Source organism: Xenopus laevis, chromosome 5S, assembly GCF_017654675.1.
Source record: "Xenopus laevis strain J_2021 chromosome 5S, Xenopus_laevis_v10.1, whole genome shotgun sequence".
Classification (NCBI taxonomy): domain Eukaryota; kingdom Metazoa; phylum Chordata; class Amphibia; order Anura; family Pipidae; genus Xenopus; species Xenopus laevis.
The window spans coordinates 32,534,595-32,558,585 of NC_054380.1; the positions used below are offsets into that span (position 1 = coordinate 32,534,595).

The window sequence follows — 23,991 nt, forward strand, 5'->3', positions numbered from 1 at the left end:
GATCATTGCCTCATCTGTTCGTTGATACGGTCCAGCGATCTGACCACCCATTACTATTCATTAGGATCCGATCGTTGGGCCCTAGGGCCTACGATCGGATCAGCCCGATATTGCCCACCTCAAGGTGGGCATATCGGGGTGAGATCCGCTCGTTTGGCAACAACGAGCGGATCTCTCCGTGTATGGCCACCTTAAGTGACGTGCAGGTTAGGGGACACGTAAGGGGTGGGAATGGGGTATAGCCTATGTGCCACCTCCTGCCCACCTTTCAAGAGCAAGCAATTCCAAAAGCAGGCAGTGTTTTATTCATGGGGGCAGACAGAGCAATGAGACCTTCAGAAATTCATCTAGACTGGTAGGATCCAAAGTGCAAAAGCTGAACGAACAAAAACATGCTCTCTTTGAACTTTGCCTTCCACAATGTTAATGACCATTTTATATAATTATTGCCAGTCTGTGATTCATAAGGTGTTTAAGTACAGTACCCTCCGACAGTTAAAAGTTACTGGATTCTGATAGTTGTAGTTCAACAACAGCTGTATGACCATAAATTACACTGTTCTAATTTATATAAATTATGAAGTCTGTTTTACCTTGAGCCCCACCACTTCATTCTTGTCATCCTACATGCAAATAACACTAAAGCTTATATAGTATATAAAGCCAGACAAGCCTTTACACAGTATTATGAGCCTAACATGCCTTTAATATTAAAAATTGCTGAGCCCTCTAATGCAGCCTTCAGGGTGATTTATAACAAGCAAATGTCCATAGTAGTTCAAGAGGAATAGGTATTGCTGCAGCCACAAAGGTGCCAAACAAAAAAGAGACGCTTTCCTTTTTATCTCGCATGTGTTGGATGAAGCTGAAAGCTTCCAGATAGCTGCATTTCGACAGCTTGGAGTTACTGTTGGGAACAGATCCATGTATGGAAGCAAATGCACAAAAGAACAGATAAGCTGATACCCAGCTATGCAAGCCATGTTTAGAGACACTTAAAGGACAAGCATCAGGAGCCCTGTCTTTCTGGTAAATTTAGAAAAGATACTGCATCAGGTCCTTTTCTCCATTAGCACAGCTGCCGGGACGCTCGCAGAGAGGTAAGCTCAAGCTAATTTCTGGATTCTGATTGAAAAATAACAGAGCAAATTCACATTTCCCAGAGACCGTCAGACAGGCTGCTTTCCTGGCACACATGCATACTACATCTATTAATGTTCTATATGTCTAGCATGCACATGGGGGCAGTGAGGCTCAAATGCAATTTGTGGCCCTAAGAAATGGATAGGGAGCATGACTAACCTCTGTCTCTGTACTCTGGTTCAACCAATACAACAGGGGATTGACTGCAGCCCCCCTCATACTCAAGGAAATCATTTATAAGTCTGCTGAATCCACAGCCTGATTCAAACATATTCCTCCTCCTGGATATGTTTTATTGTGCTTTGTATATTTTACATTTGTCAGCATCGGGCTGCTAGATATTATTATTATTATAGCAATTACATGCGAGAGGTTGCAAGAAAACAACTTCAGCATAAAGCTAATAAGTGATAGTACCCTCAGTAACTGTTGTTGATGAATGATGCAGAGTTGGACACTTTGGGTTCACCATATGGGCCATTGAGAAAGTTGTAAAAAAAGGCATTTTGCTTTGGCAGCCAATCACATTTCCCTCTACAGCTTTTACATCTTTTACCCATTACCATACAAAGGAGCTCATGTGATATCAGTTGCACCAAGGTGCCCAATTAGTCTGAATCCACAAGGTCCCGGAGAACGCACTCGAAGTATAAAAGCTTCCCAACTTAATAATTGTTTTGGTTTCTTGATTTGCCTTTATTTTTTGTGGGATGTTTTGCTGCCGGTTCAGCCACAATGATACAGCCCAGTGGATAATGATCACATTGTGAGAAATATGTCCATGTTTAGCAACTTCTGAAATCCAAACAGACCATATCAAGGCAACCTTAGTGACCACCTATGTTTAAAAACAGTAGCTTGAATTTACAATATATAATTGATATAAATCCTTACCCCAGTGGTGCCTATAATATAAGGGGCAATTTCTTTATGTAGTACAACAATGCACCAATCCCTCCTCCAAAGTTATTGCCCGGGAACCCAAGTCAGAATCCTGCAGTTTTATATCTGAATTTGGCAACTGGGAGCACTGTTTCAGTAGAGTCTATGTAAAATATTTCATTTTATCTCAGCAAAGGAGGCAATGCCTATTTCTGAATACAAATATGTCCATCAATAAGGCTCTGTATGCAGGGAAATTAATATTGAATTAGCAAGTTAATGAAATTGTGACTGTGCGAGGGAAATCAGGCTATAATCTCTAAAGAGAGCTGGGGCAGAGACTAATGGCTGGGACTAATCCTACTGCGTAATATGCCAGTGCTAATTTCATTAAGGATAATAAGTGTCTGGCTGGTCAAATGTTTCAAGCTTTGGCAGTCAGAGGCCACAAATAAACAGTTGTTTTTAGCCTCAGAGTGAAATGAAAGTTTTGCTGGGTTTTTCTAGATGAGAAAAAGTTAATCTGGACATGTTGCCTTTGATTTATAAAGGGCTTCTTTATGGTCATATGCTAAATGATACCACTGGTAAAAACAGAAGGCTTGATCCTTGATCTTCTGTTCACTTGTAAAAGTGCCAATGTAACAGTCCAGCCTGATGAATTATGTACAAGTGCCTGCACTGACATAGGGGAACCCATGGAATTACCCTGGAATTACCACTACTCTGAACATGGAGCTAATTCCATGGTTCCCCTGGCAGAATGTGTCAATAGCTGCAACTATATAACAGTAATATTGCCGGAATTCTAGGGGAGAAAATGCTGCATTGTGAGAAAAAAACACAGCAATGTGCAGTTAAAAAGTGCACTTAGAGCCATGGTCTGTGTTTGGAAATTAACCTTACATGTATAAAAACATATATTATCGGAAAAGCATAGCACTTAACAGGATGGTTTATTCATTGGTAAGAAATAGGCTTAATGAATGGTCTATTTATAGGTGAATTTTCTTTTATAATTATTAGTGTAGCAATGTCTGTGCATATAAATATATATTCATCTATTAATTCATTTAATGTGTAAGCGATAGTTATTGTCCTTGGCAGCTGTGTGCTTAGTTCATTATTATTGTATAATTATGGTTTATTTGGCAAAGTTATTAAGAGTATGTGATTTAGTTTTTTCTTCCCTTGTGAAAGCTCTATTTGACATTAGGTATGGAATGCAGGTGATACAGACACCCACACCCTCCTTTACATGAAAATGAATGATGTGCCATGTGCACCACCTGCACTAATATAGTCTTGTCCATTTACATATGGTTAACTAGGTCTGCAAAACTGGGCACAGGCAGGTGGATCAATTAGATTGAGAATTGTGAATGGGGGTGAAGACCTCACCATGTCCTGTTGGCCCCTGTCCTCCCATTTGTTGGAGTCTACAGTTGACAAGGATTTTGGTCATCAGTGAATACATGATGATGATTTGATAGGATAGTACAGCCCTCACTCAGAACTCTTGTGCAGTACCCTACACTCATAAATTAATAGAAGACCATTTTGGTCAAAAGTCACATTAGCCATTGACGCTCACCATGTGTGATAAGATTTAAATATTATAGGGATCAGTCAGTAATTCAGTTGCCATTTTCCATGCTTATAAAGAATGGTATCATATTACATGTATGGTATTTGTTATCAGACACCCATTATCCAGAAAGATCCAAATTACAGGAAGCCAATTTCCCATAGACAGGGGCGATCCGTGAGCTGCTGCCGCCTGAGGCAGCAACCCCTATGCCGCCCCCCTCTCTTGCACCGCGCTTAAAAGTTTAGCGTCGGAGCTGGTCAAAAGGGGCTGCATCGCTATTGCAACGAGCGTGCACTGCGCTTTCTGCACTAGCAGAGCCGAATTTCCAGTTTAAAAAACGGAAATTTGGCTCTTTAAGTTACAAGAGGTGGCTTTTTGCTGCCCCTTGTAACTGCCCGTTCACTGCCGCCTAAAGCAAGGTGCTCACCTTGCCTCATGGCAGGAATGGCCCTGCCCATAGACTCCATTGAATAATCAAACAATTCAAATAATGAAATAATTCAAAATTTTTATTTTAAATTATTTCCTTTTTCCCTCTAATATTGAAACAATATCTTATACTCTATTCCAATTAAGATACAATTAATACTTAGTGGAGGCAAAATAATCCTATTGGTTTTGGTTTTAATTCATGTTTTTGTTTTTGTAGACTTAAGGTATGGAGATCTAAATTACAGAAAGACCCCCTTAACCGGAAAACTCCAAGACCTGAGTATTCTGGATTACAGGTCCCATACCTGCACTTTGTAACATAGTAACATAGTAACTTAGGTGTAAAAAAGACACACGTCCATCAAGTTCAAATATATAACCTGCCTAACTGCTGGTTTATCCAGAGGAAGGCAAAAAAAACAATTTGAAGCCTCTCCAATTTACTTCCTGACTCCAAGATGGCAATCAGACCAGTCCCTGGATCAACTTGTACTATGAGCTATCTCCCATAACCCTGTATTCCCTCACTTGCTAAAAAGCTATCCAACCCCTTCTTAAAGCTATCTGATTTATCAGCCTGTACCACTGATTCAGGGAGAGAATTCCACATCTTCCCAGCTCTCACTGTAAAAAACCCCTTCCCAATATTTAGGCGGAACCTCTTTTCGTCTAATCGGAATGGGTGACCTTGTGTCAGCTGGAAAGACCTACTGATAAATAAAGCATTAGAGAGATTATTATATGACCCCCTTATATTTGTACATGGTTATCATATCATCTTATATCTGAAACCAACTGAAGAAAGTGTTTGAATCATTACTACATTAATGATTATAAGTTGTTCTGAATAATTAAGCATTTTAAACTTTAAACAAATAAAAATCTCAGAAAAAAATCTGCAGATACCAAAGTCCTGGTGAGTTGCTGTGAAAAATGATGTAGCTTTTGTGAAAGTCCTTTATGTTTATGTTATTTGTTAGAAATTCCCCTTATGAAATACCAATAGATTTCTTCGACGTGATGATATCTACTTACACAATGTGGCAGTGCTGCCCTAACCTCTAAGTATGTCATTCGGCCGTTAATGGTACCACAATTTGCTAAGTAGGTCAGAAGGAAACAAAGTTGGTCAACACTGGCAATTGTATTTTTTATTTAACACATTTAAGACTGTTGACTGGCAAAGTTCAATTCCTCAGCATTATACATTCACAAATCACTGGATGTTGCCTATGCATGAAATGCTTTGTCTGTGATATTCTTTTTACTGGATGGTGTGATCTGGAACTCAACAATGGTTAATGGCCTTGAGGGAGAGTTAGAGATTATTTGTTGTTGGAAAAAACTTTAAAGGAAAAATTACCAGGCAAGTATTTTATCTGAGTTCTATTCTTATTCTACGGCAAAATGACCTTGTCTTTGGACAAGGTTGTAGGCCTTATCCTATGGACGAGACTGCGTGTATCTGGGGTGGGTTAGATAAGCTCAAGCAATGCTCTGTCACATAGGGAAATTCACACCTAAAGGTAGAACAATAAGACATGGGCATGTAAAGCTGTAACCTATACACAAATAGTAATGATTAATACATTATGCATTGATCAACCTACATAAGTGCCTGCTTATATGTCTCTAAGAGTAGGTTCATAGACCTGTACTTATTCTCAGCATTGAAAGGTGTAGATTAACAGATTTAACCGTTTTTTTCTGTTTTGGGGCTTTTTCATCTTTCTTGTCTGTTTATTTTATTTCTCAATGTCTTTCACTAAGTTCCTGTGATGCACTCTCAGAATGTGTTCTCCAAGATACATTTTCATTTTTAAATCCATGACTCCATGTAGGAAAGCAAACTCCAGAGCAGAATAAATAAACAATATAATAAGGAAGCAAGTGAGTAAAGGGATCATTTAACAATTACTATGCATAATAATGGGTACCCTATTCACATCAGGATTACACCATGTCCATATGCAGAATTGCTGCACCCTGTTTTTATGTGCGAGTTTTGCCTTTGATATTGTAGAGCAAGATCCAGAGCACAATGAGCTCCAGCATAAGGGAACCGTTACCCTATATTGAACACAGGCATGCATTATTGCATTATTAGATGCATTATTGGCAATGAAACATGGTACTTTGTCACCCACCCCCAGTATGATGTAGACAGTGCTATTCTGAAGCAATTTGCAATTAGTCTTCTTGATTGATTTTCGAGATTTATCAAAATCTGGCCCTTTAAGAATTCTAATTCAACTATTCCGAACATAAAACCTGCCAAATTCACGTATAAGTCAATGGGAGAGGTCCAGTGACCAATTTGAAGATGTTTTAGCCTTCCTGACATTCGGATAAAAAACTCGATTCGACTTGAGTTTTCGAGTCGGTACAATTCACCCAAGTTTAAGATAATATTTTTTTTCAAATAACCCCCCAATCAAATTTCGAAGAAAATATAATTTTTTTAGAGTTTAAAAAAAAACTCACATGAATTCGAAATTCGACCCTTGATAAATGTGCCTCTAAATAACCAAAAAAACTTGTAGCCTTACAGAGCATTTATTTTATTAAATGTTAAGGGAAATAATTCAAAAACTATTAAAAAGAAAAAATGAAGCTATTTAGAATTATCCATTCATTTTTAACAACAATGTTGTTCCAATAAGCTTTGGTCAAAAGCAACTGAAAAAAATATAAATATACCTGATCCTGTAGCATATACTGTATATAATACTGTATGTCCTCCAAGATCATATGCTCTGGATAAGGGGGTCACCTTGAATATCAGAAATCTTTAATTTCAGATATTTTACAAAAAGTTTTGATTTTGACCAATTGTAATTAATGCATGCACCTGTCTATAATGTGAATGGATATTATGGAACATACTATTTACCTAAAATAAATTTGCATAAATCTGTTAGGTGAATCAAAGTAATTTTACCAGAGCAGATTTATGGAAAAAACGATTTGCCTAAAAATACGGTGGCATTTCGATGACACCAAACACATGATTAATATTTCAAAAGTGCAAATAGGCTTTCAAAGGATGGATGAGCGCCCTCTAGCTGCCACTCATTAATGCAGACAGAAGGCGGTATTGTCAAGCAAGCCAAAAAAGTAAAATAATCTGTATGAAGCATTGCTAGAACAAACCCTGAAAGGTCTCTCAAGAAAGAGGAGTAACCTTTACATTATTTAACTTTAATAAGAAAATGAATAGTACAACTTTGGATTTGTTTTTGTTTTTTTAACCATAAAAATAGAAGGTTGCAATTTAGTCCATGAAATTTGACTTTTGAAGGCCTAATGTGAGAATCAGTTAGGGTGAAATTTGTGGTGCCCTCGTATTTGGTGAATGTCATATTCTTAAAATTATGTCTGAATGATTACTATAGCAGTGTTTTAAATATCTGTAGACTTGTTGGGGATTGGACAATTACTGGACCTCAAAAAAACACGGAAATAAACTATTCGCATACAGCTTGCTATCTGCTGTTACATTTAGAGCAACCATGATAAATGGCATAAGAAAGTGTTATTTGTTTTTTCATGGTCAAAGGGGTTCTTCACCTTTATATTTACGTTTAGTATGATGTAAAGAATGATACCATTTGCAAATGGTCTTCATTTTTTTATTACTTGTGTTTTTTTTTTCCATTATTTAGCTTTTTGTTCAGCAGCTCTTCAGTTTGGAATTACAGCAGCTATCTGGTTGCTAGGGTCGAGTTTAACCTAGCAACCAGGCAGTGGTTTGAAAGAGAGACAGGAATATGAATAGAAGGGGGGGCTATATAGAAAGATAAGTAATAAAATAGTAACAATAACAATAATATTGTAGCCTCACAGAGCAATCGTTTTTTGGCTTCTGGGGTGAGTGGCTCCCATTTTAAAGCTGGGAAGACACAGAAGAGGAAGGCAATTCATTTAAAAACTATTAAAAATTAAAAATGAAGACCAATTGAAAAGTCGTTACAAAGAAGCCATTCTAAAAAATGAACCTGAAGGTGAACCACACATTTAACAGTGACTGCTGTGAATTATTTTTTAAACAAATCTTCCTCCTTCCCACCGGCCAAGCTCACCTTTCCCAAATGTATAAATATTTATATTGAAGCTTCCTTTTCTGAAAGTATAATCTACGTGATCCCAAAGCACTTGCAATTAGTTGGGGTGGTTCATGGCCATGATAGGCTTTGCTCATAGTGAGCTGCCCTGTAGAGAGTCAGCACCAAAGAGTTGAGCTGAGACAACAAGGGGTAAAGAACATTTGTTTGCTTCTATTCTAGTTTTGACTCTAGAGAAACAGATAACACTGGTTTGGGAATTCTATATGAAACTGAACATTTGACCTTAATAAAACATTGAGCTCTGTGCACATACTGTCCACAAATCACTCCAATATGCAAAAAGTTGATAATAACAGGTATGGGCCCTTTTATACGGAATGCTCTGAACCTGAGGTTTTCCGGATAAGGGATATTTTCATAATGTGGATCTCCATACTTTAAAACTGCTAAAAATTATTTAAAGAATAAATAACCCCAATAGGATTGTTTTACTTCCAATAAGGATTAATTATATCTTAGTTTGGATTAGGTACATGCTACTGTGAAATTTTATTTAAAAGGAGTCTATGGCAGATGGCCTTTCCATAATCTGGATCTTTCTGGATAACAGGTTTCCGGATAACAGATACCAAACCTGTGTGTATATATATATATAGGATGGATCTGGTTTAATTCATTGTTGCTCATTGGTGTAGTTAGTTCTTAGGTTGATTTGGCCATCAATAAGTTCATTTCTGTTTGTGTCATAGTTACTATATTGTATTGAGCAACCATGGAAAAATATATGTGCATCACTAGTGATGGGCGAATTTATTCGCGAAACGGAAAATTCGTCAAAAAAAATGGACGCCGACACATTTTCGCCAAAAAACGGACACCGGGGTCATGAAAACAGACGCCGGTGTCAAAAACGGACGCCGGAGTCAAAAACGAGACGCTGGCACCGTTTCGCAAATTTTTCGCCGTTTCTCGAATTTCGCACAAAATTCACAAATTCGCCTATCACTATGCATCACCATGGCTCTATTTGCTGGCTACATTCTGCACTGAGATGCAGCAGGCTATTGCATTTTGTAATATAATGTATGCATAAACCAACTCAAATGACTTTCCCTGCTGTGCTGATAGTGGCTTAAAATACAGTATGTAGTGAACAGTAATATACAAAGATTTACTAAGCTGAAAGGCAAATGGCCCCACTTTCTCTCTCTCGTTGGAATGATTTGCTGGGGTTTATTATCATTACTAGTTTGTAAATGCACACGTGAAAGACTGACTTTTATATATACTGTATATTTAAAGGGGTTGTTCACATTTAAATTAACATATAGTATGATGTAGCGCAGGGGTCCCCAACCTTTTTCACCCATGAGCAACATTCAGATGTAAAAAGAGTTGGGGAGCAACACAACATCCAAAGGGTTGGGGGGCAGCATGTTGCTCACAAGCTACTGGTTGGGGATCACTGATGTAGAGAGTGATATTCTGAGACAATTACAATCGGTTTTAATTTTTTATTAATCATGGTGTTTCAGTTATTTGTCTTTTAATTCAGCAGCTCTCCAGTTTGTAATTTTAGCAATCATCTAGTTGCTAGGGTCCAAATTACTCTAGAAACCATGCCAACCACGCTGATATAAATAAGAAAATGGAATATGAACAGGAGAGGGCCTGGATAGAAAGATGAGTAATAACAGAACATAAATGTGTAGCCTTACTGAGCATTTGTTTTGTATATGGGGTCAGCGACCCCTATTGAAAGCTGGAGAAAGTCAGAAAAAGAAGCAGATAGGAAGCTAAACACAATAAAATGAATAAAAACTGAAAAGTTGCTTAGAATTAGCCATTTTACAACATAAAAAAGGTGAACCTTTCAACCTCCCTCTACTTTGGGTATGTGCATTCTCTGTAACTTCTGGATCTTCATAGTAATTTAGGAGCTGGATCCGTACTCTCATAGAATTTGTTAGCTTGGGAATGTGAAGTGTTGGGGCCATATGTTTAATTCCAACTACTATCTACACTGTATCTTCCAATTGTGCCTGAATGTTTTTTCACCTAAACTCCAATATCCTACAGGCAGGTTAATTGGCTCCTAATAAAACTGACTCTGCTGGGAAGGGAAGGAAGAACAGTTTCTGTAAAGCCCTGGGTAAACATGATAGCACTATATGCATAAATATCTTGCAGAAGGCTATAATTATAGATCCCTCAATACAAAAAAAAACAAAGTTGCACAGTAGTTGATTTTGAAAATTCAACCTTTTGCCTAAGTAAATATTACATAACCCCTTATTGATCCATAGGAAGGGAAAAACATTCGTTTTATTTACAAACATACACAGAGTTTATTCTCCCCTGATATCCAGAGCCATTAATCCGATGCTTTCTTTCATTATTCTAGCTGCCCTAGACCAGTAAATACTAATTGTTGATTTGTTGCGATGGGCTACGGGGCTTTGGCAAACTTTGTTCCTGACCTTGTGCACAGAGCCTTCCTTCTGAACATATTTGCATTCGTAGTTCATTGAAAAGCTGATCCATTGATATCCTTGGAGATGGAAAACGGCTCAGCAGAGACAATCAATATACATACCTATGAAGACAAATAAGGAAGGAGATAAGGGATTTTGTGCTCATGTTAGAAAGCCGTGCCCTGTTTTTCAGGGGTATATTAAGGGCAAATGGATGGATAGTAGAAATTCTAAATTAACAGTGTGCCTATTTCTAATTTACCAAGTTTTAATAATGGAAATACAGATGTAAAGCCCAGTATCACCGATAACATCAATCCATAAAGCCTTCTTTTGCAAAGGTTAATCATTTTTGATGAATAAATGTATACAGGTGGTATGATGGCTCATTGGTTAGCACTGCTGCTATTTGTAGGAGTCTGTTTGTCCTCCACGTGTCTGCGTGGGTTTCCGGTTTCCTCCCACACTTCAGTATATACAGTACAAGCAGGTTAATTGGCTCCTGATGAAATTGACCCTAGTGTCTGTTAATGTGATAGGATTGATAGATCATAAACTCCACTGGGGCAGGGATTGATGTGATTGATAAACAATTGCTGTTTAACATCAGCCTTATGTAAAAAACAAAAAAGATAATAAATATATAATGCTTTTGCATTGACCCTGAAACCCAAAATATTATGAAAATTGATAGAATGGGTTTAGAAACTGCTGAGTTAAAAAACTAAAATGAAATGAGTAACCCTTCTAGGGAAGTTCAATCTGATCTTGGCAGGCCCAGACGTTAGCGTGGCAATTTGTTGGTTACCAGCTGAATGGTAATTGTGTGTGGGCCCCTAAACTTTAAGCTGGCCAATTGAAATCTTGCATGTTCTTTTTAAAGCTGATTGGCCAAAACAAAAAATTGGGAAGGCCTATGACTGGACATGTATGATGGTCGGACTGCAGCTGCTCACACTTTGTATGATCCTTACCCATTGATCAAGATTGCTATTGGGCAGGGGTCCCCAACCTTTTTTACTCGTGAGCCACATTTAAATGTTAAAAGAGTTTGGAGAGCAACACAAGAATGAGAAAGTCCATGGGGATGTCAAATAAGGGTTGTGATTGGCTGTTTGGTAGCCTCTATATGAACTGGCAGCCTACAGGAGACTCTGTTTGGCAGTGCACCTGGTTTTTATACAACAGAAACTTGTCTCCAAGCCTGGAATTCAAAAATAAGCTCCTGCTTTGAGGCCACTGGGAGTAGCATCCAAGGGGTTGGAGAGCAACATGTTGCTCACGAGCTACTGGTTGGGGACCACTGCTATTGGGGATAAGTAATTTTTATCGAACAATGTATGTGTACAATACTGTCAAGAGCCTTGATTGTTAAATAGCAAGCCAGTTAGGCTGTATACATTAAAACAAGTGCCAGTAACATTTTATTAAATATCAAAGTAGATTGATATGTTCTGCATTGTAGAGGCCTGCTAACTGTATAGGGGGGCTCGTGTTATGCCAAGCAGTGAAGAATGACCTGGTATTATGCATAATGAAGAGATGCTCTGAGGATTTGCCAGACGCAGACATGTACTGCACCTGTGACTGGAGGAAAATTAATGTGACTGGGCCCAGTGGCATAACTAGATGTTACAAGGCCCCACAGCAAATTCAATTTAGGGCCCCAAAATATTAAGTTGGCTTATTCTACCAGGATGTCTTAAAATTGCTCATTAATTAGGGTCTCATTGTGCCCCCTACACTCCTGGGCAACCCTGCAGCATCTGCATCCTCTGTAGTTACACCCCTGACTAGCCCTGCTTCACTTGGATAACAATATTTTAAAACTCGTGCCAGTAACCCTTTAAGAAGATATACACATTGCAGCCAAGGTGTAAAATTGATGCCGAGCATTCAGTTGAATACATTCATCCTTTTAAAACAAAAGGCATTTTTTAAAAACTCTTTCCAATGTAATATTCAGCTGGAACATCATTTTACCAGCCACCAATTCTTTCACTTAATACCTGTCTCTGAATTTACAATATTCATTGTGCCGGAATTCATTCCACATTTATAGCCTTGAAAATATAATCACTTTCTGAGGCTCCTCGTCAACATGCTTTCATAACCTTGGCAGCATAAGTATTTTAATACTTATCATAGTATTTTAACACTTTAAATGTGATGCTTGTTCCTACCTGTACTCCTCTGTAGATTTGATTTTGACCAATTAGACACAAACTGTGCAGTGCAGTCAGATAGAAGCACTTAACAGGGATACTGTCATGATTTTTATGGTGTAGTTTTTATTTCTAAATTATACAGTTTACACAGCAAATAATACACTCTACCATATAAAATGTCATTCCTGAATCAATAAGTGTATTTTTTTAAGTTGTATAATGGGTGTGTAGGCAGCCACCTCATATCATTTTGCCTGGTCATATGCTTTCAGAAAGAGCCAACACCTTAGGATAGAACTGCTTTCTAACAGACTATTGTTTCTCCTACTCAATGTAACTGAATGTGTCACAGTGGGACCTGGATTTTTACTATTGAGTGTTGTTCTTATTTGTACAAGAGAGCTGTTATCTGGTTACCTTCCCATTGTTCTTTTGTTAGGCTTCTGGGGGGGGGGAAGGGAGGGGGGCGATATCCCTCAAATTTGCAGTGCAGCAGTAAAGAGTGACTAAAGTTTATCACAGCATAAGTCACATGACTGGGAGCACCTGAAAAATTGACAATACCATGTAACTGAGGCACCATGTCAGATTTCAAAATTAAATATAAAAAAATCTGTTTGCTCTTTTGAAAAATGGATTTCAGTTCAGAACTCTGCTGGAGCAGCACTATTAACTGATGTGTTTTGAAAAAAAAATGTTTTCCCATGACAATATGTCTTTAACACTTTAGCATGTTGTGTCAGGGACTTTTATCTGTGGTATGGGTGCCCATGTTCAGCTCATGTGTCACCCATAACATAGTAAAGACTAAAGTAGTAGGAAACATTAGTGCATTGTGGGCAGAAAAATGTCCATTTATGACAGTTTCTTGCATTTTGCCCATCATTGTTAATGGAGCTTTTTATATTTTGATTTCCTTAAACAGAAAGCTAATAATGATGGTACAGCTTATTCTTTATATATATCTTGTCCTATGCACCTTTGCAATTTTTTCTCTAGGGGTCAAATATACGCAATGCAGGAAAATCTCTAAAAGTGCCATATAATGCTCATTTTAGTGGTATTAGAGGTTTTTGAAACCGCAAAAAAACTGATTTTCTCTAAACCCATGAATGCCAAATATATTATTAAAACAGTCTTATATAAAAAGCAGGAACAAATAAAAATAAATTTAATAAAAAAAATAATAAATAACTAATACTAATACAAAAACCTTGAAATTATCCAAATATTCATGTAATTCAATTGACTACTACATGACCTTGAGAGCTTTGAGATGGGAAGTTCTGTAGTTTAAAGTATTAGTATAACCCATGATCTTTAGCTTGAAAAACTACGATTTAGGAAAACGAATATAGGCGCCCTCCTCATCTTTGATTACAGCGTATTGTTGTCAATCCAAAAGTCAACCAATAATTTCCCCAACAGACAGTGCCTGGTAGGGAGAATGCTCACTTCTTGCATCGGCAATTATGGTACAATGGGGAGGATTATAGTAAGTTATCTCTCTTTGGAGTATTCCCTGTAGAATCTTATATAACAGAATCCACAGTAGCCATAAATATAAGATTCATATTACACGGTTATTTTGGTTAAATAAAAAACAGCTGTCCATTAAGCCGAAACCCTTTCAGTCTTACAATATGGTAGTTCCCAATTATACAAAGAGAAGTGAATATCTCACAGAAGAATATTTTTGGGCAGCATCAAAATATTTTGGCAAAAAGCCTACATCCTAGGACCATGGGTGCTGGGGATCCACTACACAATATGTAAATAATTATTTAACATAACAGGCAGATAGTATTCTGGCTGGACTCTCAAGATAATGAGAAGTACTTTATCCATCAGTGTAAGGTTTTGCATCAACATCTATATAGAACTTCACAGTTGGGTTCAGTTTACCTTTTGGTTCAGCAACATCTAGTTGGAGTAACTGTGGATAGTTTAAATGATATTTCAGTCAAAGCAAATTATAGGACACCCTACTATTAAACTGAGAATACCTGTAATACCTGGTGTGGTTCTATCAGACAAAGTTAGTCCCATTTTAGCCACTGATAAGATGTTGGACTTTGCCAATAAATAAAGCATCTAAGCTGAGAAAAGTATGCATATACAGTATTGAAAAGGTAGTTCATCTTAGTATGATGTAGAGAGTGATATTCCGAGACAATTTGTAATTATTTTTAATTTTTTAAGTGATTTAAGTGATTTTTAAGTAATTTAGCTTTTTATTTATTCAGCAGCTCTCCAGTTTGCAATTTTAGCAGTCTGGTGGATAAGGTCCAAATTACCCTAGCAACCATGCATTGATTGGAATAAGAGACTGGAATATAAATAGAAGAGGACGTAAATAGAAATATGAATAATAAAAAGTAGCAATAGAAATACATTTGTAGCCTTACAGAGCATTTGTTTTTTTAGACGGGGTCAGTGACCCTCATTTGAATGCTGAAAAAGAGTCAGAAGAAACTAAACTATAAAAAAAATAAAATGAAGACCAATTGAAAAGTTGCTTAGAATTGGCCATTCTAAGAAAGCAGCTGTTTGAAGTGAAACATACACATTAAATGAAAACATACAGTAAAATACATTATACTGTTTCCTCTCTGTCATCTGTTGCCTGTTCAGCTCAGGTTTGATATATGGATCGATCTGTCTAGTTCTTAAATAAGGGGAAACTAGTTTATGGTTATAATGCAGAACTGGATTTTATATGGACCTTTGGTTTGACCAAGGAGTAACGGGGTTTGTTCCCTTAGCCAGCATTTAGAATAGTACTTAGGTAGGGAATAATGTGATGAACCCTTTTCCAATTTATAGCCACTTGCTACTATCTCATAAATATTAGGTGGAAGCATTTGGTTTGAAATAAAACAGAAGTCTTGTACAAAATCTGGTAAAAACCCTTTACTTGAGAGGCTCAGTAGAAAATGAATGTGTATGGAAACCGCTCTGCAATAACAATGCTTTCCATTTTTCTCATGCAATTGAATGCACTGTGACCGTAGAAGTCATTCCCTGAAAAACAAATTGGATTTCCCAGAGCCACCTAGTGGCGCCAATACAAATGACAAAGAGGAGCTATACAACTATTGGATTATTGGAGAATATTTTTGTGTAGCTCAACAACGTTCTGTGTTTGGTTTTTTGTTTGCTTTTATTATTCTCTATACTTTATTTTAAAATACAATTTTTTAGACAAAAAAGTAGCACTGGAAACATTTAAGATTTTGTGCAGGAAAACTTACCATTAAGCTGAATCTTTCTATGTATGGTCATCTTAAGATTTGTGCTTTTTTTTATAAGAGATCCACTGATGATGGAACTGCAGGATTTTGATTTGCTAAGAATATTAATTAGCAAAGTGATGTGAAAACTTATAGAGGGAAAGAAACCAGAACTTCGGCATGATCACTTTATTTAATCTTGGAACCAACATCTATCAGTAATTACATGTTACTGACCCATACATGAAATTTAGGATAATTGTATCCTTTGAAACCAAAGTTTTCTTTGCAAGTACAGGTATGGGACCTGTTATCCAGAATGCTTGGGATAACGCATCTTTCTGGAATTTGGATCTCCATACCTTAAGGGGCAGATTTATCAAGGGTCGAATTTCGAAGTAAAAAATACTTCGAAATTCGACCATCGAATTAAAATACTTTGAATATCGAAGTCGAAGGATTTTTCACCGAATTTGGCAATCGAATGATCAAAGTAAAGTCGTTCGAACGAATCGAACGATTTTAGCGTACGATCGAACGACTTAGACTTAGAAAAATGCATTAGAAGGTCCCCATTGGCTAATATAGCACTTCGGCAGGTTTAATTTGGCGAACTATTGAAGTTTAAGTTTTTTTAAAGAGACAGTACTTTGATTATCGAATATTCAAATATTCAAACTATTTTACTTCGAATCAAATTAGAAGTAAATTCGAAGTTGTAGTATACTATTCAATGGTTGAAGTATCCCAAAAATGACTTCGAATTTTGAATATTTTTACTTAGAAAATTCCCTCGAATTCACTTCAACCCTTGATAAATCTGCCCCTAAGTCTACTAGAAAATCATGTAAACAATAGGCTGGTTTTGCTTCCAATAAGCAATTAATTATATCTTAATTTGGATCAAGTACAAGCTACTGTTTTATTATTACAGAGAAAAAGCAAATAATTTTTAAACATTTGGATTATTTGTATAAAATGGAGTCAGTGGGAGACAGTAATCATTCAGTAATCCGGAGCTTTCTGGATAACAGGTTTCGGATAACGGATCCCATACCTGTACTATCGATCAATGGCATAGGAGTTCTTAAATCATTCTGTACCCAGCCCTATTTACAATGCAGATGAATATATTGATTTACACTATGCTCTATGGACCCCTGAGAAGTTCAGATGGCTGAGCAAAGATTCTATAAATATCATACTGACCATCTCTTTGTTAATAACTCTGCTCGTTTGTTTGCATAAATCCTTGGCTGGTTACAGCAGTTAATAGACACACATGCTTTATCCTAATTATTTGAATGTAGTCTCCCATTCATGAAATTATAAAAAAAAAGGAAGAAACCATTAAGAGGTTCTGTTGTTAATTGTCCGAGTGGAAAGTTGCACTGTGAAATATTAACACTGTGATTCTATCAGAAATGCCTGAGGTCAGTACAATCTACAGTGCAATTGTTTTTCTGTTCTGGATCGTTTCCTTGAACATAAAGAGAGTGGAACTTTGCCTCACCTTTTATGGCACAAACCTTTTATCAGTTAATTGGATTTGCTAATCAGTTAATTGAAACATGAAATCAATGTTTTGTATAACTTTAATGAACAGATATGCTGTCATCGCATAATGCTTTATTTTAGGGGTTGTTGGGAGTCAATTAAAATGTGGCGCAATACATGACTTTAAGCTGACCATACACCAAAATGATTTCCTTGGCTGAATGTAATTGAACAATCTACCACCAAGTCACTTACCAAAACTATGTACAAAATGATAAAATCACACCACGCACAGCCCATCGAGCAAGGACAGCATTGGCTCATTGAGTTTCAAACCTACCTGATAGACAGGGTTAAACACTGGTGTAAAAAAAAGCCTGTGGGCCTCGGTGACCCAGACCGGAACCTCGTCTGCCCTCCCTGTGTTGCTCCCACACTGCCCTTCCTTTTCCAATTGCACCAAAAGTAAATATAAGGACAGTGTACGTGGGGGGAGGGCCTGGCGGTGGATGAGCGGGTGAAGGCCCTAGAGGGGGTGTGGGGTCCCCTGGGGTAGCAGCCCTGATGGGCCTCGCATACCCCAGTGCGACCCTGCCAATAGATATCTCTGAGATTTCCCACCAAATATCAGTAGAGCAAACCCTCATGAGGGACACATACCTGGTCTTAAATAAGCTGCCGAACCTGGTCTGGAGTCAGCCGTTTTTATTGGCTCCTGTTCAGCCATCTTTAGTTAGTTTAGCTGAGGTCACAGTCTTTGATCCTTATTCTGCCACTAACACCTCTTTAGAGGTCACTGAGGCATAAGAGTAATTACTATCTTTGTGTAGCTACATTCAAAATGGCAGGGCTAGAAGTACCAATTAGTATTCGCTCTGACCATTGGAACATTTATTTGTAAAGAACCACCTGTATGAATTAGAATGTTCACAATTCAGATATTAGCCACCTGCCAACTCCAGTAGGGACAGTAATATGTAGAACTGCTGTTCTTTAAAACTAAGAAATTGAGGGGGGTAGCAAAAAGTGCAAATTTATCTCTAGTTCTATTAGTCTATTGCAACCAAACATACCTGCTTTAATTATCGTCACCCCAGAAAGTCTGTAGATATTACAGTATTTTCTTTGATCTAGTCGTTTCAAGTTGGCAGAGACTCTTTGGCACATGCAGAGCCAGGCATCACACTGCTGCATACCTTTAAAGCTATCTACATTTAAAATTCTAATGTCTAATTGTACCCTGACCATTAATTTGTAAACTCTAAATTGTAGGGCCCTCTAATCCTATTGTACTCTGTAACCCCTTGTTTGTTATCCACTATTTATTCCCTGTTTGTTATAACTAAGGGAAAGCACTGTGTATCTTGTCGGCGCTATATAAATAAATGATGATGATGATGATCTATGCCTTTATTATTTATACAGGGTAACAAATGTTTTAGGGGCCCATTTACTCGAGTGAAGGAATAGAATAAAAAAAACTTCGAATTTAGAATGATTTTTTTGGCTACTTCGAGCATCAAATTGGCTACTTCGACCTTCGACTACGACTTTGAATCGAACGTTTCGAACTAAAAATCGTTCGACTATTCGACCATTGGATAGTCGAAGTACTGTCTCTTTAAAGAAAAACTTCGACCCCCTAGTTCGCCACCTAAAACCTACCGAAGTCAATATTAGCCTATGGGGAAGGTCCCCATAGGCTTTCTAAGTATTTTTTGGTCGTAGAAAAAACATTAGATTCAAAGGATTTAATCGTTCGACCGCACAATTTTTCATTCGATCGTTCGATCTAACTATTTGCACTAAATCCTTCAATTCGATATTCGAAGTCGAAGGATTTCAATTCGGCAGTCAAATATCGAGGGTTAATTAACCCTCGATATTCGACCACAAGTAAATTTGCCCCTTAATGTTATGTGTTCTTTTCAATGTTTTTATTTATTGGAGTAATTATCCCATATGCTACATTTTGGCATATTATAACAAAAAAAAATGCTAGGGTCATTTACAATCCCAGTGGGGTGCAAGTTAGGGAGCGGATAATGGATTACTGGAGAATATTTTTGGAGAATATATAGACATGCGACAAGGACAGGGCTGGGCTGCATCCAGAGAGCGCAACAACCCCAGGGTGCATAAATGAAGACTAAAGAGCACAGGAGCATGCCCCTTAGTGCATATTTAACAGCACTTATAACCCCTCGTGGTGTTGCTCTCTGAACAGCTGATTGCAGCATTTTATGCACACTGTGTGGAGCATTGTGAATGTGCCCTGATGTCTATGGAGTTCTCAAGCTTGTTAGAGGCCTTCAACATTCATTAGATGCTGGTGCGATCCTGGAGCTGGTACCGCCTGAGGCAGCAGCCCCGAGCCACCCCTATCTCAAAGGGAGGGGAGGTGCATTGCTAGTGCAATGAGCACTATAGCGTTCTCTGCACTAGCAGAGCCGAATTTCCATTTCAAAAAAAAACTTTAGCTATTAAAGTTACAGGAGTCAGCTTTTTGCCACCTCTGGTAACTGACCGCTAACGTCTTTGCAGGAGTGGCCCTGATTCGATGGCAGAATCAGACACATGCAAGCCTCTGGCTGGACTACTCTCTGTAATACTGACAACATAATAGCAGGGCTGATGGCTCAGTCAAACATAAAGAACAGATCAATGATAGGTTGTGCAACTGTTTTCTTCAATAATTAAAAACAATACTTATCATCAGTGGTGTAAAAGAGTGTTACTGGGCCCCACAGCAAAATTAATTTTAGCAGGGGCACCAACATATGTAGAGGTTTTCCTGTTTTGCCAATTTTTTTTGGAATATATGAATTAGAGCCTCTTGGGGCTTCTATACCTCCTGGGCCCCCCTGCACTCGCAGGGTCTGCTTCCGTTGTAGTTAAGCCCCAGCTTATCATCTTCCTGGAAAAGAGATATATTTGTGGCAGAATAACTGGTGGTTGCCAGTCCATTTTCATAAACTGAGCAAAATGTATATTTGTGTTTTCGAGATCTCTGCAAGAAGAGGCCACTTTGAAATTAAGAGGTTATTTCAAATCATCTGGGGCAGATAAGTGTTGCCGGAGTCCCTAGGGTGGAAAGTAGATCTAGATTGTTTTTGGCACTTATATTCTCAAATATGCCCACAGATTGTTACTTTACAGTGGATCAGATGAACAGAAATTGATCCTCTGCATTATAATTGATTATCTTGACACAGCTTCTGGGTTTTGTTCAATTAAATTATCAGGTGTACTCAGCTGAATCTATGTTGCTTCACACAGCCATAACTAACTCAATATCTTTACATTGTTATCTGAATTAACTTCATATATATTTAAACAAGTTATCTGAATTAACTTCATAAAAGACTCCTAGTTGTATTATAAGGGTATGTGCATCACTCAAAACCCCTAATTAGCAGCCATATATATATATATATATATATATGTATATATATATGTATATATATGTATATATATATGTATATATATATATATATATATATATATATATATATATATATATATATATAAAACATGCAGGCAGAGAGCACACCATCATGATCATGCACCCAGGCATATGAACACTTTATATGAGAGTGCTGGCCTTCCTGGTGGTATATATATATATATATATCTCAGAGTACGAGAAATGTGCGCATTAATGTGATCGTTAAGATTGAAATAAAGAAATGAACTTGGATGGAGTGCGCACATTTATCGTACTTTGATGTAAATACACAACCCTGTGCAGCACCCGATATCACCTGAGAGACAATGAGAAGCGTGTGTGGAGGTATACACTGTCATACACTTACATTAATTGTTAGAGGCTCCCATTGGCACTGCAGTGCACATAAGTTTACTCCTCCATAAAGTTCTCAGGACAAGAAAGTAAGGGCCAAGTATAAAAAATGAAAAAGATGTAAATGCACAATAGGAAGTGAAGTAGGCCTTGCCATTTCTGAACTGGGACAGATGAGGGAATGCAGTGACTGCTGGGTTTGGCACAAGTTAGAACGAACACCATCACCAGAAGCTGGTCACAAGTAAATCTTAATTCTGTATTAATTATAGTGGCACATAGCTCCCGACATTTGGAAAATAGAAAGAGGGATAAAAAGATTTGTGGCACGGAGCGTGGCGATTTTTGACCACACCCATTTTATGGCACAACCCCTAAATACCACATCCATTTTATAAAATTTGTCAGGTTATGGAAAGTTTGAACAAGAAAACTCCTGCTGCAGAATATCCAGATACGTACAGTGTGCGCTCAGTTGAAAGTGCACACGTCCACCGGGTCAGTATGGTAACCCCACTAATAAAGGTAATAAGAAACCTCTCTGGAGAGAAAACCTGCTCACCAGATTTAAGAGGTATATAGCCCAAACACAGTTAGTTCAATCTTCACAACCTTGGATAAAACAAAGATAGGAGCGCCATATAGTGAAGTATAGCTTTTTAATTGTTGATAAAAGAGGCCCCACTCACAAGATCCGAAATTAAAACAGCATTGAACAAATGTTCATTCCAAGTCCACAATATTATTCCTCTACGCATTTCACGGGGTGTGCCACCAGATGGTCCTTGAGATGCAGAGCATGTGGGCCCTGGATGCCTCAGCCTGACCCTATTACCACCCTGTAGCTCACAAGAGATACAAAGATAATACAGTCTGTGCCTTTCAGTGCAGCACTACCTGCATTTAGCCACACTGTGTTGACGAGGGGAGAACTAGGGGCGGCACATAGGTGCAAAGCATTGTGGAACATAGCAAAGAAATGCACTGCAATAAAACCTAGGTCTACAGCTTTTATAAACATTTTCCAAATTCAGGACAGAAAAAATAGTCAAGACAAATTCATTCTTTTCATTTCATGCTATTTCGTGCAGTTGGTCCCATAAGTATTGCATAATCTACCAAAAGAAATAAATGATTGCAAACATATGCTTCTTTGCTTCAGCAACATCCGTCTGAATCAGTTGTGGGTACATCATACCAGATACCTGGGTCACAGGTTGATAGGACATGGATCCACATAGTACAGTAAATACAAACAGAACAGTGTAATGTAATTGCTGTTTGATGTGTATCACTACAATTAACACTGTGTATGTGTATCTATATTTGCACATGATAAAAAACACATTGCCTCTACAATACTGGGAGCTGCTGTCCAGAAACAGCTTAGAAGACTCATATGCTCTGGCCTGACATAAGGGATTTAGTTTCTAAGGTACAATTTATAGGAAATAGTCTGATTAAATTGTTAAAAGCATCTAAATATATATAAACTTTCCAGTATTTGAAAGTTTGTTATACTCTAACTCCCACTATTTTATCATACTCCGACAGTCACTATAAACCGGAGGCTTTTACTGCACATACAGGATAATTACATTTGGAATATATATATATATCATTCCATTAAGGATACTGTATAGAGCTTCTCTCCTAATAATAAGGGTCACTCATGGGTCCTGCTGAAAAATCACATCAGGATTTTAAACAGACAACAAAAAACATCAGACCACACCAGGGACAAAGGAAGACTATTGCTATACACTGAACCTTCTTATCTTTACAAACATATGTAAACAAACAATGTGAACTTTATTTGCCCAGTAAGGGGTCCGTTTACTAAAGTGCGGTAAATCTGACTTTAGTTTCAGCATGTTATCGCTGAGAATATTTTTCCGCCAGAATATTCGCAGCGAATAAGTTTACTAAACAACGATGCGCTCAGAGGTCATTGCGATCACTTGCGGTAACTACGTTATGGAACCAGCTTACCTTAGCGGTAATTTTAGCGAGTTGCGAATTTTCTGGCGACAAATTACGTTTTTGCGGATATATATGCTATAAAATAGTCTTGTTTTATGGCGGTTATTATGGCAAATTTTACTGCGACATTTATGGCCAGAAATGCATCTTCAAAACTCATAAACGTTATTGACTGATGATTATACCATTATACCATTATACCATCCAACAACATCACCAGAGTAACACCAATCAAACATGTCTGCATCATATAAACCCAAGAGAATCATATGAACAAGAAATCATACCAGTCAATCTCTTTGCTTCATAGAAATGCACAGTTTAATGAAGCCAATCGCAAAAAAACCAAAAAAGTGTAGAGGCTGGCGAATCCTTGGACTGTGATGCCGCTGCCAATAATACGTCTCTGAGCTGAAACTGCTGCTGTTGCACCAGATAGAAGCAGAAGCCAAAACATCCTGTCAGCAATAGCTGCAGATTTCTCTCCTGTCAGCAAAGAATGATGGGTAAAAAAAAAAAAGTATTATGGGATATTTCCTCCCCCTTGAGAATTTTCTGGCGAAAAATACTTTTACGCCACTACATAGGTGGCGGTAAAATGTTGTGAATATTCTTGCGTAAATTTAGTCTTTTGCACATATCGCTGTTTAGTAAACCAGGCGTTAATGTGTCCGTAGCGTTAATTTCAGCGAATGCCATAACTGGCGAAAACATATTTA

General features: G+C 37.7%; 1 protein-coding gene across 8 annotated transcripts in view; it reads left to right on the forward strand.

Annotated features, from left to right (window-relative positions):
• Positions 1-1,001: 1,001 nt before the first annotated feature.
• Positions 1,002-23,991, forward strand: part of slc8a1.S (solute carrier family 8 (sodium/calcium exchanger), member 1 S homeolog) — a 297,009-nt gene continuing 274,019 nt past the window's right edge. For all 8 annotated transcript variants that reach the window (XM_041564369.1, XM_041564373.1, XM_041564375.1 and 5 more), the window contains exon 1: positions 1,002-1,100. The gene's annotated coding sequence lies outside the window, so the exon portion shown is untranslated. The remainder of the gene's footprint in view (positions 1,101-23,991) is intronic.